This window comes from Columba livia, chromosome Z (genome assembly GCF_036013475.1).
Source record: "Columba livia isolate bColLiv1 breed racing homer chromosome Z, bColLiv1.pat.W.v2, whole genome shotgun sequence".
NCBI lineage: Eukaryota > Metazoa > Chordata > Aves > Columbiformes > Columbidae > Columba > Columba livia.
Window position 1 is genome coordinate 19362780 of NC_088642.1, and position 16557 is coordinate 19379336.

General features: G+C 45.3%; 1 protein-coding gene across 9 annotated transcripts in view; it reads right to left on the reverse strand.

The window, feature by feature from the left end:
- The window catches only part of PDZD2 (PDZ domain containing 2), a 206103-nt gene that overhangs the window by 104857 nt on the left and 84689 nt on the right, over positions 1 to 16557 (reverse strand). Inside the window, exon 1 of one of the 9 annotated variants that reach the window (XM_065047502.1) lies at positions 15082 to 15239. The exons of 7 other annotated variants lie outside the window; for them this stretch is intronic. The gene's annotated coding sequence lies outside the window, so the exon portion shown is untranslated. Of the gene's footprint in view, positions 15035 to 15081; positions 15240 to 16557 lie in introns of those variants that run through there. One more of the 9 variants, XM_065047501.1, reaches the window with a different exon arrangement.

The following is a 16557-nucleotide window of genomic DNA, read 5'->3' on the forward strand; positions in this document are numbered from 1 at the left end:
GCATTTTGCCTAGTTCAGCTGTATATTTAGTGTTCCTCTCCTTCATATTAAAATCTTTCCAATACTTTCAGAAATTAGCCCATTCAATTTTTAGAAGACATTCTAAAATAAACATGTATCTTATTTCTACAATGTCTACACTAAAACAGTTGTCACTAGTTACTTATTATACTTTGTATTTACCCTGTTTATATTTAATCTACTTGTGCTGAGGTAAGATTTGTTCAGGAAAATAGAACTATAACATAAAACATAGACCTACAATCCTGCTTTTAAGAAAGTATGTCTGTAAAACATTAGAGAACTGAAATGATATGAGAATAAAGGGAGAGAATGAGCTGATGGCATTGCTGGCATGCAAGGTATTTTTCTGTTAAAAACATACATAGACAACTCCAAATACCTGTATTAGCTTTAATGTACAACATGCTATTAAATGATCATCTTCAGAAGAAAAAAAAAAAAAGATCAAATTCCGTTGAGCCAAGTATTAAAAGCATTTTTAAAGCAAACAGACACAAGAAGAATCCTTACCAAAAAATCTGTTTCTCATCTGTCCAAAAATGTACTGGCTTCAGCTAAAAGTCAATCAATCAATACCCAAAGAATAAAATTTTTAAAAATGCTCTATCCAGCTATAAATATTTTGTTAACTACAATCATCTGGCAGTGGAGCACCACTGACCTAACTTCATGAGCATCTGTCAGCTGGTGATGGCCACAGTGCTGTCGGGAGAAAACGGCGACTCTTTCCTCACTTGCAATGCGGCAATCAGAGAGACTGGAAGCGACCAGCCACAAACCACACAGCAAGTGGCACAGTCTGGAGGAGAAAACAAACAAAAACCAAACACAACAAGAACAACAACCCCAAAAAAACGTACAAGGAAACCCCAGAGCCAAGTCTGCCCTGCATAGTGCACTAGGGCTCTTGGAGGCTGCAAGGTGCCTAAAGGCTCAAAGTATGAGCTACAATGATTTTACTCCATCACCACTAGATGGTTATCCACCAAATTCAGATTTCATTATTTCTTAAAAAAAAAAAAAAACTGTATTAGCCCACCCATAGTTGAAGTTTCTATGAATGCAGCATCATACAAGCACAACAAAAGCACTTCCCCAATTATCTTTTAATTGCCATGACAACTCTGTTTTATTTGGATTTAAACATCATCCTGGGATGCTTATAATGCAAACAACACAATGTAGTGAGGCAGAATGGGAGTCAGTGAGACACTAATTTGGCTAACTCTTCTCCAAACCAAGTAATGCAAAACCCACAGCCAGCAGCTGCAATGACAGATACAGGGGAATTAAGTACCAAACCAAAACAAACAGTTCTTGCCATCTGCTTTTTTTAACAGGGGTGGCAATCCTCTCACAACTCCAGCAGGTCGGAAAACAGGTAGAGCTCTACCAACCAGCACAACTGTGCTGCTGCATCCCCATCTGCCTTCGAGAGCGGGATTTTAATTTGCGTCATCACCCGCTCTGCACGTCAGCTCCCAGGGCTGGCTGAAGGCATGCTGATTAACTGAAGATCTATGGCGCTTACCGTAACAATTGTGCTTCCAATTGTGCCCATAAATATCCATTATTAAACAGCTTCACAGGACACTGGCGGTACTTGCAGCATGTCCAAAACTCCTGTTGCCCTACAAGATTAGGCTAAAACAATACAAGCAACACCCAGACCACCACGAAACTTGGCAGCAGCACTTAACTGCTACTGCCCGAACTGATGGGAGCTCAGGATGCTGTGTTTGTGGGTTGTGTTATATGTAGGACAGACACATGCTCAGCAGCAGCAGCACCTGATGATTTCACAAGATGTCTACAAGTACGTGCAGACTCCAGCAAGCACAAGTTAAAGTAGACGAGTGTGTTCGTCTGTGTAAAGTAGACTGTGTCCTCGCTGTCATCCCGTGCCACTGGAATTTGCAGGACTTTGAGTGAGCAGACAAGCGTTTTCATGCCACCCTGTCACACCTTCACCCAGCCTCCCAGACCAATGCTCACCCGCATCAACTCATTCCCCAAACCCAATGCAGATTCAAATAGAGGCTCTCAATCCCAGCATGGGAGGCAGAAATGTCAGCTTCCACCAGATTTAAGATTCAGCAATGCAGGAGGGAAAAAAAAAAAAGAAGGAAGTAGCCTAATTTACAATCTTGCCACGGTTAAAATGAAGAACTGAGTGATTGTTTTCAGACACAATAGGCAGTTGTTGAAAGAAATGAAGAGAAGAAGACTCTGCAGCCCATCTTGGAGACTACACAGCAGTTTTGAAAATCGTCCACGGCTTCATCCATCAGGAATTTCTACCACCCAACTGGCAACAACATGACCGCAGCTGGTGGCCACCATGACTGGGACTGACATCTCTGTTTTCTGGGAACCGAGCAGCTTCAGCCCTCCAAAGTGACCAATTTACCTGCACATTTTCCAAAATTACCCTTACAAGGAGACCGCTTTCAGTCATTCTGCAGGCAAAGAGTTTTGCTACATTCTGTTTTCTCCAAAGTTGCAAAGAGAATTGGTGGAGAAAAGACGAGCTAATTAGCTAATTGTCCCATGTGCTCTGCTTCCTCCTGCATCAGGGGCTGGCTACTTCAACTTCTCACAGGTTTTGATGAGGGGTATCTGTCCCATCCACACTGGTGATTTTTACTGCTTTGGAAAAGCTGGAGAACTATTTTGTAAGCACCACCAATCACACACATCTGATGGGGAACATTGCAGAGGTATGGTGGGGTCTAGCCTGCAGTGAGCACACTCTCCTATAGCCTCTGTATTAGGATTAAGATATGCAGAGCTTAGATGCCTCCATATAAACCTCACTGATCCTATCCCTCCTCCCCCACCAAAAAAAAAGAAAATAGTATTTTCAAGGCACCCTTCCACTCTCAGTGCAGCAGAAAGGACTCTGGATTGTCTCCAAACAAGCCAGTAAACATGGGAAGCCCCAAACCTGCAATTACATCTGCCCATGGGGACACAGAGCCACCATCACTCCAGGTAGATCAGAAACAGAAGAGCTCCAGCACAGTCCTCCCTGTGTAAGAAAACTATCATCACAATTGCTGTGTCTTGTTTGCTTAACTTCCCGCACAGAACCAGTTTTGTTAGGATTTCATGGAGAGTGGAGGCAACCAAGCCAAAGGCAAATGTCTAAAAACAGCAGCAGGGTGGGGATTATTTTTTTTTGTTATTATTTTGGAACTGAGGTGCTGTATCAGCCTTTTTAACACAGAAAAAATAAGTTTTCCTCAGAAAGCTATATGCTTAAAAGGATCTGCACAAGTGAAATAACACATATAGTTGCATAAAAATACCATTAACTTCCAAAGTGACTTTTTGGGACTGGTCAGGCTTAGACTTATCAATAAATCTCAGCAGTCCTCTCTAATAAACAAAGCACCTCTAGTCACATCTGTGAGACAAATGCATAGAGTTTAGAGCTGCATGGCAAACCACTTCTGTAACAAACCACCCCCAAAATTTTGAACAGTGTATTTCATTTTAGTACCATCTCTGCAGAATGTGGTTAGTTAATCCAACATTTAACCCTCTTTGCCAACATTTGTATAGTTTCCGCTGCTGCACTGGAATCCGCACATAACATGATCTGGCTCGGTGCTCGCAGTGCTCCCGGGATCAATTACCATTTTATACATCAGTGTTTCATTACTGAGCCGTGAATGTCCTCCTGCCAATCATACCCTCAGCTCTGTGCTTCAGGAGTCTAATCTTTGAAAATTAGGTATTTGGCAAGATTTACTCTAAGAAAGGAAAACTGCCCGGCTCATACTGTTTTGAATATATGCATCTTCCATTCACAAATACTGCCCTTGCAGTGGCCACTAGATGTTTCCAGCAATGTGATTAAAAATAAAGAGCGATGGTAATTGTGTAGTGGAAATGTGCTCTCATCCATCACTTCTCTTGGAAAATAATGATCCCTCTTCCTTGTTACATTCACTGCAATGTATCTTCAGAAAAGTCTTATAGAGATTAATGCTCAATTGCTGTAAATGAGCTTAGCTTTATTTATTCCAGGAGAGGATCTGGCCCCAAAGTCCCGATAAGCTATTGCTCCACCAACCTTATTAAAGGAAAATCCTATATGGGAGCTAAGACAGGACTTTAGCCCTGTGCCTCACCCATAAACTCAGTGACGGAGATTTGGCATGCTTTGTATTAACAAGCCATGCCTAAGTGTGTACTTTAAATGAGGCTAAGATACAAGACAGCAAACACTACAAATCTTAGTACGATAAGACAAATTAGTTGTTTCTGCTGCTCACCTTCAGCTTTGCCACCTCTTTCCCGTGTGCTGCATCAGGTCCGCTAAACGACACAGGAAACTCATTTGCAGCAATGTAAATATCTGAAATATTTGATCCTTGGGCAGCAGCTCCATAGCAGAGACACTGGGGAACAGAGGCACCGCACATGCAGGGCCCTGGGGGGCGGGAGGCACCAGAGAAGGGAACCACGTCGTGAGGAGGGAAACCTCAGGGAGAAAGCAAGTGCGCTCTTAAAAACCACTATGATTTCAGTCATCTGTTTTGAAACTGCAAGTGCTGGAAAGTGCCAACACACGAGCCACAACCACATGTTAAGATGGTTTGTTTTAAATCACGGGGTCAAAATGAGAATCCTCCGTTTAACATTGCCGGGCTGTTTTGCAGCTATGCAACCCACGCAACGCCACAGCTGCGGTCGTGAGGTCTCAAAAATCTACTCCAGTGGAGAGGAGAAAGCACCAGATCCAAAAATGAGGACAATGCCAGAGCTCTCAGAGACTGGTGCAATCATCCCCACCCAGCTGTTCCTCTTCCCATCACCATTTAAACTCCAGCTGCATGCAGGTGGCAGGACAAAAACTGGCTTGCTGCTTGGGAAGGATTTTTGCAGAAACTTCACAGTTCAGCAGGTCTAAAGCTGTGGGTCAAAGCCTCTTATGCTGGCCACCCAAAGTACAAATGTTCCCTCAAATAAACCTTCTTGAGAACTGGGGTTTTCCACACTTTTGTGGAAAGTAATTAGACTTCAAGCAGAAAAAAATAACTAAGTGATAAAAACCCTCTACCGTGTGACTTTAATGGCTCAGTCTCTGCAGAGCTCAGAGCCATTAAAAAAACGAGAGAATCCTGTACTGAAAAGGCTGATACAGAAACAACTAAATAGTAATGACCCAATATTATGGCTTTTCCATTACTTCAACAGAGATTCTGTGAACCCAGTGTTGGCATCCCAATAAGCAAACGTGCAGACAAGCAGCAGGGAACAGACACCAGGTATTAAGGAAAATAAAAGTCCTACCTTTAGATGATTCTTTAAAAGAAAAAGATTAGTTGAATACAGACTCCTCCTCCAGATATTAATACAAGGACAAAACTCCAAATTGTCTCTTCAAGTACACAAACACAGACCGAATTGTCACATGTGGATTTTTGTGGCTGGACAGCAAATGCTTTCCATTTTCACATCATCATAGCTTGGACTCACTGCCTCAGCTGAACATCTCACAGATGCCACTGAGTTTCTGATCTCCCACTGAGCCACCAGGAATGGCTTGTTTGCTCATTTTATCTGCTAGAATTCTGCAGGTGAGCTTTAAAGCTGCTGAACAAAGGAAACATGGCAGTTAAGAGGGGATTTGGAGTACTTCACCTCCTTCAAACACCAATCTGTATGATGTTTTAGCAAACATCATACAAGTACAGCCATCTTTCTCTCCGATACACGTGTCCATGAAACACGTAAAGCTAATGCCCTAGATCTGTCGCATTCTCTATTAATAATTCAGATTACTGGCCATTTTAGGCATATTGCATATATGCTTCAAAATTTAGCCTTTTTTTTTTTTTTTTATGGCCCACTTGGTGGGCTTTTTTTTTTGCTTTTAGAAGGGCTGGAAGACCACAGTACTCTTCTCCTACCTGGAACTCCACTTGGACAAGGCCCACGGAGATGATCTATTCTGGCCTTTTGGCACTAGCCACAGATGAAGGTTTTCAAGACCATTTCTGCCAGATAACACACTCATGTAAGCAAGTGAGATAGTGACAATACTATTTCAGTAATGACTTCAATACTTAGAGCTGACAGAATTGATAATTTTCAGGTCCAGTCATTCCTACGGTTAATAAGAGCATAAATTAAAAACACCATTCTCACTTTACATTCACATCACTGGTTTCATGTATCTATAATTTTTTCCATATATATATTTTTTTTTAGATGAACAAAAATCTTCTCCAGGAACTGTCAAGTGTTGATAATAACAGACCAGAATAAAAGCCATTTTTCACCCTCCAAGAGGAAATACTTAACATCACGGCTCTGACACATGTATGCTTGCTGCCAACACCCTGCACATGCAGTGCTGGCCTGCACGTGGATCACCCACCAGCCCAGCTCCACCATCCATCCTGTTTACTATTTAAGACAGACATCAGAGCCAAACCAAACTCCACCTCCCAAAAGCCAGAAGAAGAGGATCTTACGCAGATGTTGAAGTTCTGGTGAGAAAGACAAACTATAAACAGATTTCCTAAAAGATCTGCCTTGGGACAGTCTCATCCAGCAGTTCCGCTAATTCCCTTGATAGGGAAAGTAGAGGAATGCGAATGAAATCTGCATACAACAGATAGCTGGGAAAGTCTGTCAACTCAGAGGACAGGCAGAAGTTTATGCAGAACATCTGAGGACTAAAACAACTGACAGGACGCACAGCTTATAATAAAGCCAAGCACAGTCAGGCACTCTGGGATTAAAGAAATCTGTTCTGCAGCTTGGGAGTTCAACAGTTGGAAGTGACATAGAATGAGAAAGTCTTCAATGGTTTAGTGGCTCATGCCAAGCGTGTAAAAGAGCCCAAGGTCTCAGTGAGACATCATAAGACATCAGTAAGGTCTCAGCTGGAAAAATGTGCAATTTCAGGTTATTGAGTTCATGAAAGGTTAAGTGAAATTGGAATAGCGCAAGAAAAGGTCAGCAGGATGACCTCTCTCATGAGACAAAAAGACGTTGGCTTTGCACCTAGAGCACAACAAAGGTTCTCTTTGGAGACAAAAAGGAAAGATAATGAAGTATAAACCAGCCATAAGGAGGTTTAGGCTGGACTTGAGGCTTATATTCACCAGAAGACTACTGTTAGAGCAAAGCTTGCCAAAAGAAAAAATTAGGTAGAAGGCTGATTGTTCAGTGCACGAAAATCTACAGGATGGTTGCCTGAGACAGCCCAAAACAAGGCCAACCACACAGGAGGTCCAAAGCTGGTCCCAATAACACACCTCCTCACCATACACAGCCCAGTGAGTCCACCAACCAAGGTGCAGGAGCTGCACCGCTACCCCAGAACCTCCCAGACCTCCCTCACCTGCCACTGGGACTTGTGCTGTCACCAGAGGGACAGGGTGTTTAAGCATATGGAGAGCCCAGAGCTACTAATACACAGTAAAGGCTACATGGGATATGAATAGGCTTCCCTAGTTACTACACCGTGAAAAGGGGATGACTTTTCCCCAGAAAACTTGAGGTTATGCCCAAATCAAGTCCAAGGAGGAGGATGAAGGGAGGCTGGTGAAGAGCAAGGCAGTTCACTCGAAATGACTAGAGGCAGAAGGGAAACACCACTCAAGGAAAGGAGTAGGTTGATGCTTCAGAGGGAAGAAATGAGATAGTTACAGCTGGAGGCTTTAAAAACCATCACTGTGATAGCAAGCAATTCACTATCATGCCTGAATTCCCCCACTATCCCCCAACATTGCCCAATAAAATTAACAGTGCAAGCAGGTTCAAATAAGGGAAGTTTACAATCTTGCTCCTCCAAATTAATCGCTGTTTCAAAGGAAAAACACAAAGTTAAAAAGGGGATAAGGGGAGAGAAGGAAAACATAGAGGCTAATTAATGTCAATCACTATAAAAACCCATGACTGATGCTTTTGACACGACCCTTCCAGACAGTGTTTCTGCAGACAGTCAGCGAGCGTGAGACGAGTGCAAGAGTGCCACATCAAAAGGAGGGGGATACCCATACAACACCAAACCATCTTGCTCAGATATTTATATACAAATACCTTTTCCAGATGTTGCTGTGGAGACCTATGTACCACCTCAAGAGCAGTTTACGATGCTTGTGTAGAAGGATAAACAGAAACTAGACTCCAAATGATTTCCATGCACAACTGCTACCAATAGGCTATATCTGCAAGGAAGGAGGACTACCCCTATGAGATTTTCTTCCATGAATCCACCATCCCACTACCACCTCATATTTAGAAGAGCCTCAAACAACATTACCAACTCATTCCGGGTTTCCCCTTTCAATCCCCCAAATATTTTGCCCACAGATGGACTTCATATGTACCTTTTTTTGTGTGGTCACTGTACTCCACTCAAGTTTCAAACCTTACAACAAAATGTGCAGTACTTTCAGGTCATTAAGTGAGACTTAAACTCTCTAGTCATGAGAAGAAAATGAGTCACTAGTCAAAAGTTTATAGAAACAGAAATGCTCGGTTTCCCTCTATTCCTTGACCACGACCTGTTCCTTTCACTCCACTGCAACTCTGGGACTAGTGCACCCAACATCCCCTTCTTCAGGAAGAATTCAGAAAAGTCCTCATTGCAACACCAAAGACAACACCAAATACTGGCAGGAGGCTTTGCTAAGCAATGGGATCACATAGTGAAAAACTGTTCTTACATTACAGCATTTGAGATCTGAATTAAATTATAAGCAGATCTGTGAAGTGTTCTTAAAACTAACAGCATGTGTCCCCAGGTCCCTCAAGTATTCCTTTGCAATTCACCTGCAACACAAACAGCTGCCTTTGGCCAACTTTGTGTTTGCTTTTAAAGGGCAGCTGAGCTCATAGAAGACAATATAAAACATACTTTTCTCTGTTCCTCCAGGAGTGCCCCGGCTGCTCAAGCCAGCTGCTGCACTTTGCAGGCAGCTGGACTCTCTTAAATTTTAGTTTTAATGGCAAAACTAACTTGTCAGCCATGAACCAAATTCCAGTTCAGCTTTCTGCATCCTCAACAGCTGTTTCCGGAAGGCTGCTCAAGCATCACGGCTGAGTGGCGGCTTCTTTAGAAGTTTCTTCCCCAGAGGACAACTTCAGAAACCATCCTGGCTGATCTAAACTTCTGCCTTCGAAGCTGCACTGGAAGGCGCTTCATGGTTTTTAAGTGAAAGCAACACTTTAACAGGATTGCAGCAGCTGGACTTGAGAAGACATGAGATACCATCTGCCTTTATCCAAAGTTGAAAACAGAGCCTACAGCTAGGAGAGAACAGGCACCTTCCCATAGACCAGTGTAAATCACAATTTCATTTAAGTCCAACTGGAGAGAGTGGCCTGAAGAGAGGTTTCCCTTTGAAGCGCCATAATTGCTGAGCTCCCCTGGAAGAGCCCAGCAACACCTCAAGCAGCCAGAAGACACTGCTGCATGGACACACATGCATTTTCTCTACAAGGTCCATCCCATCTACCTCAGCTCACTGCTCTGACCAGCAGGCACTGCAGAGTTCTTCCTTTGCTGCTCACAGGTGCATCCACCTCCCCAGAGAAGCATTTCTCCATCCCACCTACAGGCCCTTTCTCACTCTTTCTTCCCTACTCTGCTATTCAGGCATCAGCGTGGGAAATTCGTCAAAGCACCACAGTTTTAAGTCTTCAAGACCTCTTGTATCACTCCTGTGTCTTGTTAGACACCTGGTGGTTCCTACCAAAACAATTTTACTTCTTTCACATTTATTTCATGAAAACATGAAAAAGCTGAGATGATTTCGAACAGAAAGCATTTCTATATCCTTCGCAGCATTCTTAACAGGAGATCTATAAGAAATAACTTCCCTTTGCTGAAGAAAGCAACTTTCCCCAATTTCTTATCAGTTGGCTTATCATCAATAAAGTAATGGAGAATTTACACTATAGATATCACTTAGTCATCAAACAAGTCTGTTCTGCACTCAAACCCAAAAAGGCTCAGCAAATCATGCTTATCCCTAGGTCATTGGTCAAGACCCACAGAATCAAGAAGTCATGTTCAATAAATATTTTCACATTAAGGAATCTGGAAAAGAGCCAGAAACTTCAGCCAGTCAGAAGAATATCCAGCAGAAGCCAAGCAGTCCCCTATGGTTACCCTGTCTCTGGAAGCTGGCCTCTTAGCAAGTCATTTACATCTCATGCTCATTCATATTTTAAACAACTCTTTTAAAAGCTGTTTCCTACATGTCAGTGTGTTTAAGAATCTCCATAACTTTTTGTTGTGCCTGTTGCATCCTGCCCCCCACTTTTCTTTCAGCTTTGACCTAGAAGAGCACAAGAGCTATAACAGGATCAGCCCACATCGCAAAACATCCTGTACCCAAAAGAGGAAGGTCAGTGTTCAAAGACATAGGACAAAGATCTTTTTGCTTGGTATCCTTACTCCCTCCTCAGACTGCGAGATCATCTGTGAACAACCAGCACAGAAGTTTGACCCCACCAAAGCATTCTTGACCATGCTGGATTACAGACAAGAACTGGAAAACGTGTTTCCTTCCTGTTCAGTGGGCCGAGATTCCTGCTCCTCTCTGCAACTCCTGTGTCAGCAACATCAACGCTGCCCCGCTGCTCTCACCAGCAGCTGTGGGGATTTAAGGATATATTCCCTGTCTATTTTGTACATATTCACAGTAGTACTTGGAAGCCACGCCACAATTTCTTGAGACAAAAGGTCAAATTCTGCAAGTTGCTGCAAATCTTCAGCTCCAGTAGACTTAGCTGCTGCCAAGAGCTTCTCCATACTGTAGGAAGTGCTTGAGATGGTGTGCGACAAACCAAGTAAACTGTGTCAATGTGAACCTAAATATCCAGAAAGTAATGCTGGCAGCTAGGCAAACAGCCTTCCCCTTGCAGTGTTCAACTTTTGTTTCACATTTACATTAGATTTAGTCCATCACCCATTGTCAGGGAGTTGAATGTGAACTGTTAAAACATGGCATGGGTATGACATGGTCCAGAGCCAGTACACCTGGGCCAAGTCACTCCAGCACAGGGCTAAGCAAACAAACGCACACTGCATCCCATCCAGGTTGGGAAGCAGCAGAGCCACCTTCTCCTGCTGCTCTGGGGATCTACAAGACCTGAGCTGGCCCTGCACTGAGACAACCCAGAGTGCTACAAGCGCTTCCCCACAAGCAGAAGCTCTGAAGATGGACCTGTGGGACACTAGATGGACCAAGGCTGGGTCCTGACGCCAAAGTGTTTCTACACACCCCAGTTCTCTACAACTCTGGAAACTGGACCAGGACTGTGCCAGCTTTTGGCTCAAGTGACAAGTGACTTCAATCACTGATCACTAATGACGTCCACAGAGCACTCCGGAGAAATGGCAACATTTTCCCTGAATCTTGGCTTAAGCTCTCACTCATTTACTACATTTTGGCCCACAATAATGGAATTCCACCATGTATTTTAACTGAATGTATTACTCCTCATTAGCAGTCTCCGGCTGTTACAAGTCCTTACCCTAACAAAACACTGAGTGCATTTACTCCAGAAGTGACAACATTCCCACAACGAGCACAATGTTTCACACCCATCAGGTAGAACAGAGGTACCAAACCCTGCTCCATGGGTTTTACACCACCTCACAGGCAGCGCAGGCTTTGCTGTTAACCAGACCTCTCAGACAAGAGTGACAGGCACCATAGGGCAAGGTCTGGAGAAGGAGGAAGAACAGGGAAGAAAAAAAGTGACAGAACTCTGAAGAAATGTGGCTGAGCCCACAGTGAATGAACGCCTGCATGCATGAGTTCATGTGGAGGAGTCAGGTCACATTCAGGTAATTCAGACTTCACTAGAGTCCCTGCAGCCAGCATGTTCATGAAGCTGGCTGTAGGCAGGTCCCCAGTTAAGCCCTGTGAAGCATTTTTCAAGGGTTGCTGTCTTCCTGCCGTCCTTCGTGACACACAGTACCCACAAAAGCATCCGTTTCTACCCACAAGTGTCAGATGGGCTACCGCCTGAAGTTCTCTGCAATCACAGATCTACCAGGACTGTGCCTTAACTTACAAAACAAGCTTGGCTGTTGTATTACAGGGCTAGAAGGAGGGAGGACACAAACACCAGTACCCAAACCAGCCATCAACTCTTCATGCCAAACAAGCAGTTTTATTAAGGAAATAACATCTGAGCAAGACATGCCGCACACACATTCTGCAGCTGGAATCTCTTGTAGATGATGCGTCTCATGGTGATACGTAAATAATTCAGTTCAGTCTTGGAGGGCTGTTGGTGGTGGCTCTGTGGTTGTAAGCAGGCACAAAGCATGGCAAAAAGCTAGGCACAAACTTCACAAGATATACAGAGCAAATCTGCTGAGAAGCATCTTTTTTTCCCTCTGTGGTGAACTCTGTGGACATAACAGGCTCCCAGAGGCTTGCCAATGCTCAGCCTCAAGGGAGAAGTTCTAGATGACCGGAGAGAAGCCCTGGGCCATCACAGCCCACCAGAGACTGTCCTCTTCCCAGGGCTTCTCCGCTGCCAGACTGCTTGTGTAGGGAGGAACATCTCTGCGTGCAAGCAGGGGACACTGCACCAGGGCAAGAAAAATGTGTTCATAGAGAGGGTTATATCTACTTTGACTGAGAGTGCCACACAAGTAAAAAAAAATAGGTAACAACCACATCACATCATGGCTTTGCCAGTTCTCACTCTAAACCCACATAATTTATAATACTTTAAATAATAACAATGAGGCATTAAATTGCACTGACACACATAGGTCTGCTTGGCATTTGCTGGACATCTATGCAGAAACAAAATAGATCTTTGCAAGTTCACATACCTGCCAGCTTCTAAAAGTTATACCTCATTGCTCTGCTCCCCTCAACGGCATCTCGAGGACTGATAATAAGTTTCAGAAGTAAGTCTGCCACCTTCTCCTTTCGCTTTGGGGTATGGTGAGTAGATACATAAGTCTGGCTGTCACAGGTAGGACAGGTACTCTGATTCTACAGCCTGGTTAAGGCTCTTTTCCTCCTCTATTTTGCACTTGAAAAAAGTTCATCTCCACTAAAGACAGGGCATACAGAAGATCTTTCACAAAGGAGTGATCCTGCCCATCTCACTGTGCTTGAAAAATGGGTTTCCCTCTGCTCACACTCAAAGTACATGCATAGTCATAGATCTTCTAAATCACAGCCAGATCCTTCCCTACTGCCACAGGTTTTATATTTCAAGTGTATTAATAATTTGCAGGCAACACTCTTTCCTGACCATGCAGAAAAATCATGACATAAAGGATATGTCATTAACACACTTATACCAAAAGATCATGCACAGAGATATATCAGGCAAGATGACTAACTCTTCCAACAGATCCATGCAAGGAATGAAATACTAAATTATGATTTTCTAAATACCATTACAATATTTAGTCACTACATCAGAAATCTTTCCAAGACATAACAAAAAGTAACATAAGAGACATGCTCTCTTCCCAGGAAAAAAAAAAGTGAGGACCTAATTCCCACCCCATTTGCAAGCTGGAGCTATCCTGCTGTCACAGTTCCCAAGGTCACAGTTCAAGTCCAAAATGAAACTTTCACCACCTTTCTCACCCACCTCTTACCAATTCCCCCCAGGTGGCTTCCCATCTCTCCATGTCCCCTACATGAAGGGGGATCCTCTCTTTGAGCCAGGAGATGGAGCCAAAGAGACACTCCCTGCTGCAAAGAAAGGGTGAGGTGTGGGGGTAAAGAAGCTGGGGTAGAGAACCTCAGTTTCTACTATAAAGGGTATTACTATCAGTCTGTTACTGTCAGTCAGTATGAAATGGAAATCCACAATAATGTTTTAGGATGAGATAGACAGCTCTATAACTCACAAACCAGCTCTAGAAAAGTTAAGACACCAACCCACCTGAGCCAGCGAACACCAGTTACTCTTCTTCTTCAACAATCTGAGAATATTTCACAATTTAAAACTTACATACTCATTTCTAACAAATACGCTGGTCAGGTGCCAGGCATCAAAAGTACTGTCAGGAGAGAGATGAGTTAACCTTTCTCATCAGAACTGCTGCTGCTCCAGACATCAGTGTGTGATATTTCTGAACAGCGCAAAGTCCAGTTCAGATTGCGGATGTGTTCATAAAACCTAGAGTTTTGTGAGCTGAATGGCACACAGAGAGAGCGTACTCTTGTGCAACACAATACTTAAGACACTTCCCATCTGCACTCCATTTCAAAGCATATTTTACTTGTTAGCTTCATTTAGAAGGTCCCCCCAGTTCCGCTGCAAGAGAGGACCCTGCCAAAATGCAGGGCTGAGCAGAAGCATTAAATTTATATACATAAAGTACACATGAAGTAAGAATGAAGTATGCCTATGCCCTAAATGTACAAAACCCACTAAACACCAACAGACTTCTATTTGCTTGAGGATTAGAAGACATTAGCAGAACATGATGGCTGTGGCACTTGAATGCCACCAAAAGCTTTCCTAACTGAAAGCCAGAAATCATGATAGATTTAGGAAGTGATAATTCAGCTCTATTTTTTGCATCCAGTTGGAAGACAATATATTTTCTTTATTAAAAGCTTTCAGTATGCAAGCTGGCCAAGCAAAGCTCCTCTGCAAGGCTTTCAGCAGTGCTTTCATTTTTAAAAATCTGGTATTCATGTGTCCTACAGGAAAGCATTTTGTGACTTGAGTTGTAAAGGTTTCCTCCAAACGAACTGTTTAGTGGTTTTGGATGGAGCCCTGTCCCCACGGGAAAGCGTGCCCTCCTGCCAGACTGTAACTTAAGTTTCTGCCCAGCCCCGAGCCCGGAGCCCCCAGCCCGGGCTGGGGGACGCCCAGCACCCGTCGCCCCCGCGCACTTCGGACCCGACGACCGCCCAGCGCCGGCCGTGCGGCATCGGCGGGTCCCGCGGGCACCCCCGGCACCCGTCGCCCGGCTGGACCCCCCGGCAGCCGCAGCGCGGACCCCCTGGGGCCGCCGCGCACCCGCCCCGCTTCGGCCGCCGACACAACTTGCGGCTCCGGCCGCCGCGCCCCGCGCACCTCTCCGCGGCTCTCGTCCCTCCGCTGGGCTCAGCCTCCTCGCAGCAGCTGCCGGCCGCGGCTAATCCCCGTCGCCCGCCCCCTGCATCCCGCTCATCCGCTCAATCACCTGCCGCCACCGAGCCGCGGAGCCGCTGCGCGCCGGCGGTGACGGCGGCTGCTGCTGCCGTTGCTGCTGCCGGCGGGGAGGCACCTTCGGCGGCGCCACCGCCTCCCGGGCGCGGGGCGCGGCTGCAGGCGGCCACGCACGGCCCCCGCGCCGCCGCCCCGCCCCGCTCCGCGCCCCGCCGCGCACGGGCCTCCGCGCCGCGCAGGCGGGAACGCCGAGCGCGGGGCGCGCACGGAGCCCCCAGGGGCGCGCGGTGTCCCACAGCGCTGCGATGGGCAGAGAGCGCAGCCGCGGACATCCCCGGAGCGTCGCCCCCTGCACTCGGTGCCTGGCGCCAGCCTCGGCTCCCCGGCTCTGCAACCCCACCACGGTGCCCACCCCCACCACGGAGCTCCCTTGCACAGGCCGTGCCAGCCGGGGGGACGCGCAGGCAGCCCCGCTCTGCGTCAGGAAGCCTTAACAGGTCGCCTCCCAATGAGACCAGCCGTTTTTCCTTCCTGCACACTTGCTCCATCCAAACCACTGTTGAAAGCCACCCTGCACACTTTTCCCCCTTTGAAAATATTTCCACTAGGCATCCTGATTAAAAGCCCCACTGCTGCCTCCACATAACTCCCAGGGGTTGTTTTCTTCCCTGGAGCATGGCCTGATGTGCCAAAGCCAAGTGTCTTTATCACAGGCTGTCATTTAACATCTGACGGACATTTTTCAGGCATGTGGCAGCCAGTTCCCAGCAGGCCTAACAGCAGTCAGGTTATATCCAATATTGCATCTTTTACTTCTAAACTATATATCTCTGCTCATGGTCATCTTTTGATGGCGTAAGTTTTGGACATACACTGGGAGCAAAACTGGCACTATAATTGTAAAAAAAAAAAAAACCATTGCCCAAGGAGTGAGCAGATCAGGCTGTAATAAAGATGGACAAGGATTAAACTCTTTCACTCAGTCCCACACTGTATTCAAGCTGTCTTTAACAGCTTAGCTTCGATCACAAGAGTCCTGGCTCTCACATACACTACACAGAAAGAACCATCCCTCCTGTTTTTCAGGATTTTCAGCATGCATTTCATCCTTCCAGGGGTTTAGAGAGAGACAGGAGTTCAGAGGCAGACAGAAGATACTCTGAGCTTTGTTCCTTGGAGCAAAATCCATAGCCTGGTGTCAGTGCCTCAGCTCCCAGGGAGGACAGGTAGTTAATTAGGTGCCAAAACTGAGCACACCAATAGTTTACATACCTAGAGCTAACCCAAAGGGAAGCTCTCAGTCCCTGGATGTGCCTCTTTCTGGGGCTCAACACTGCTAACCAGGAAATGCCTCTGTTCCAACCATGATTCATGGCCTGACATCTCCTGAGGAAAAAAACT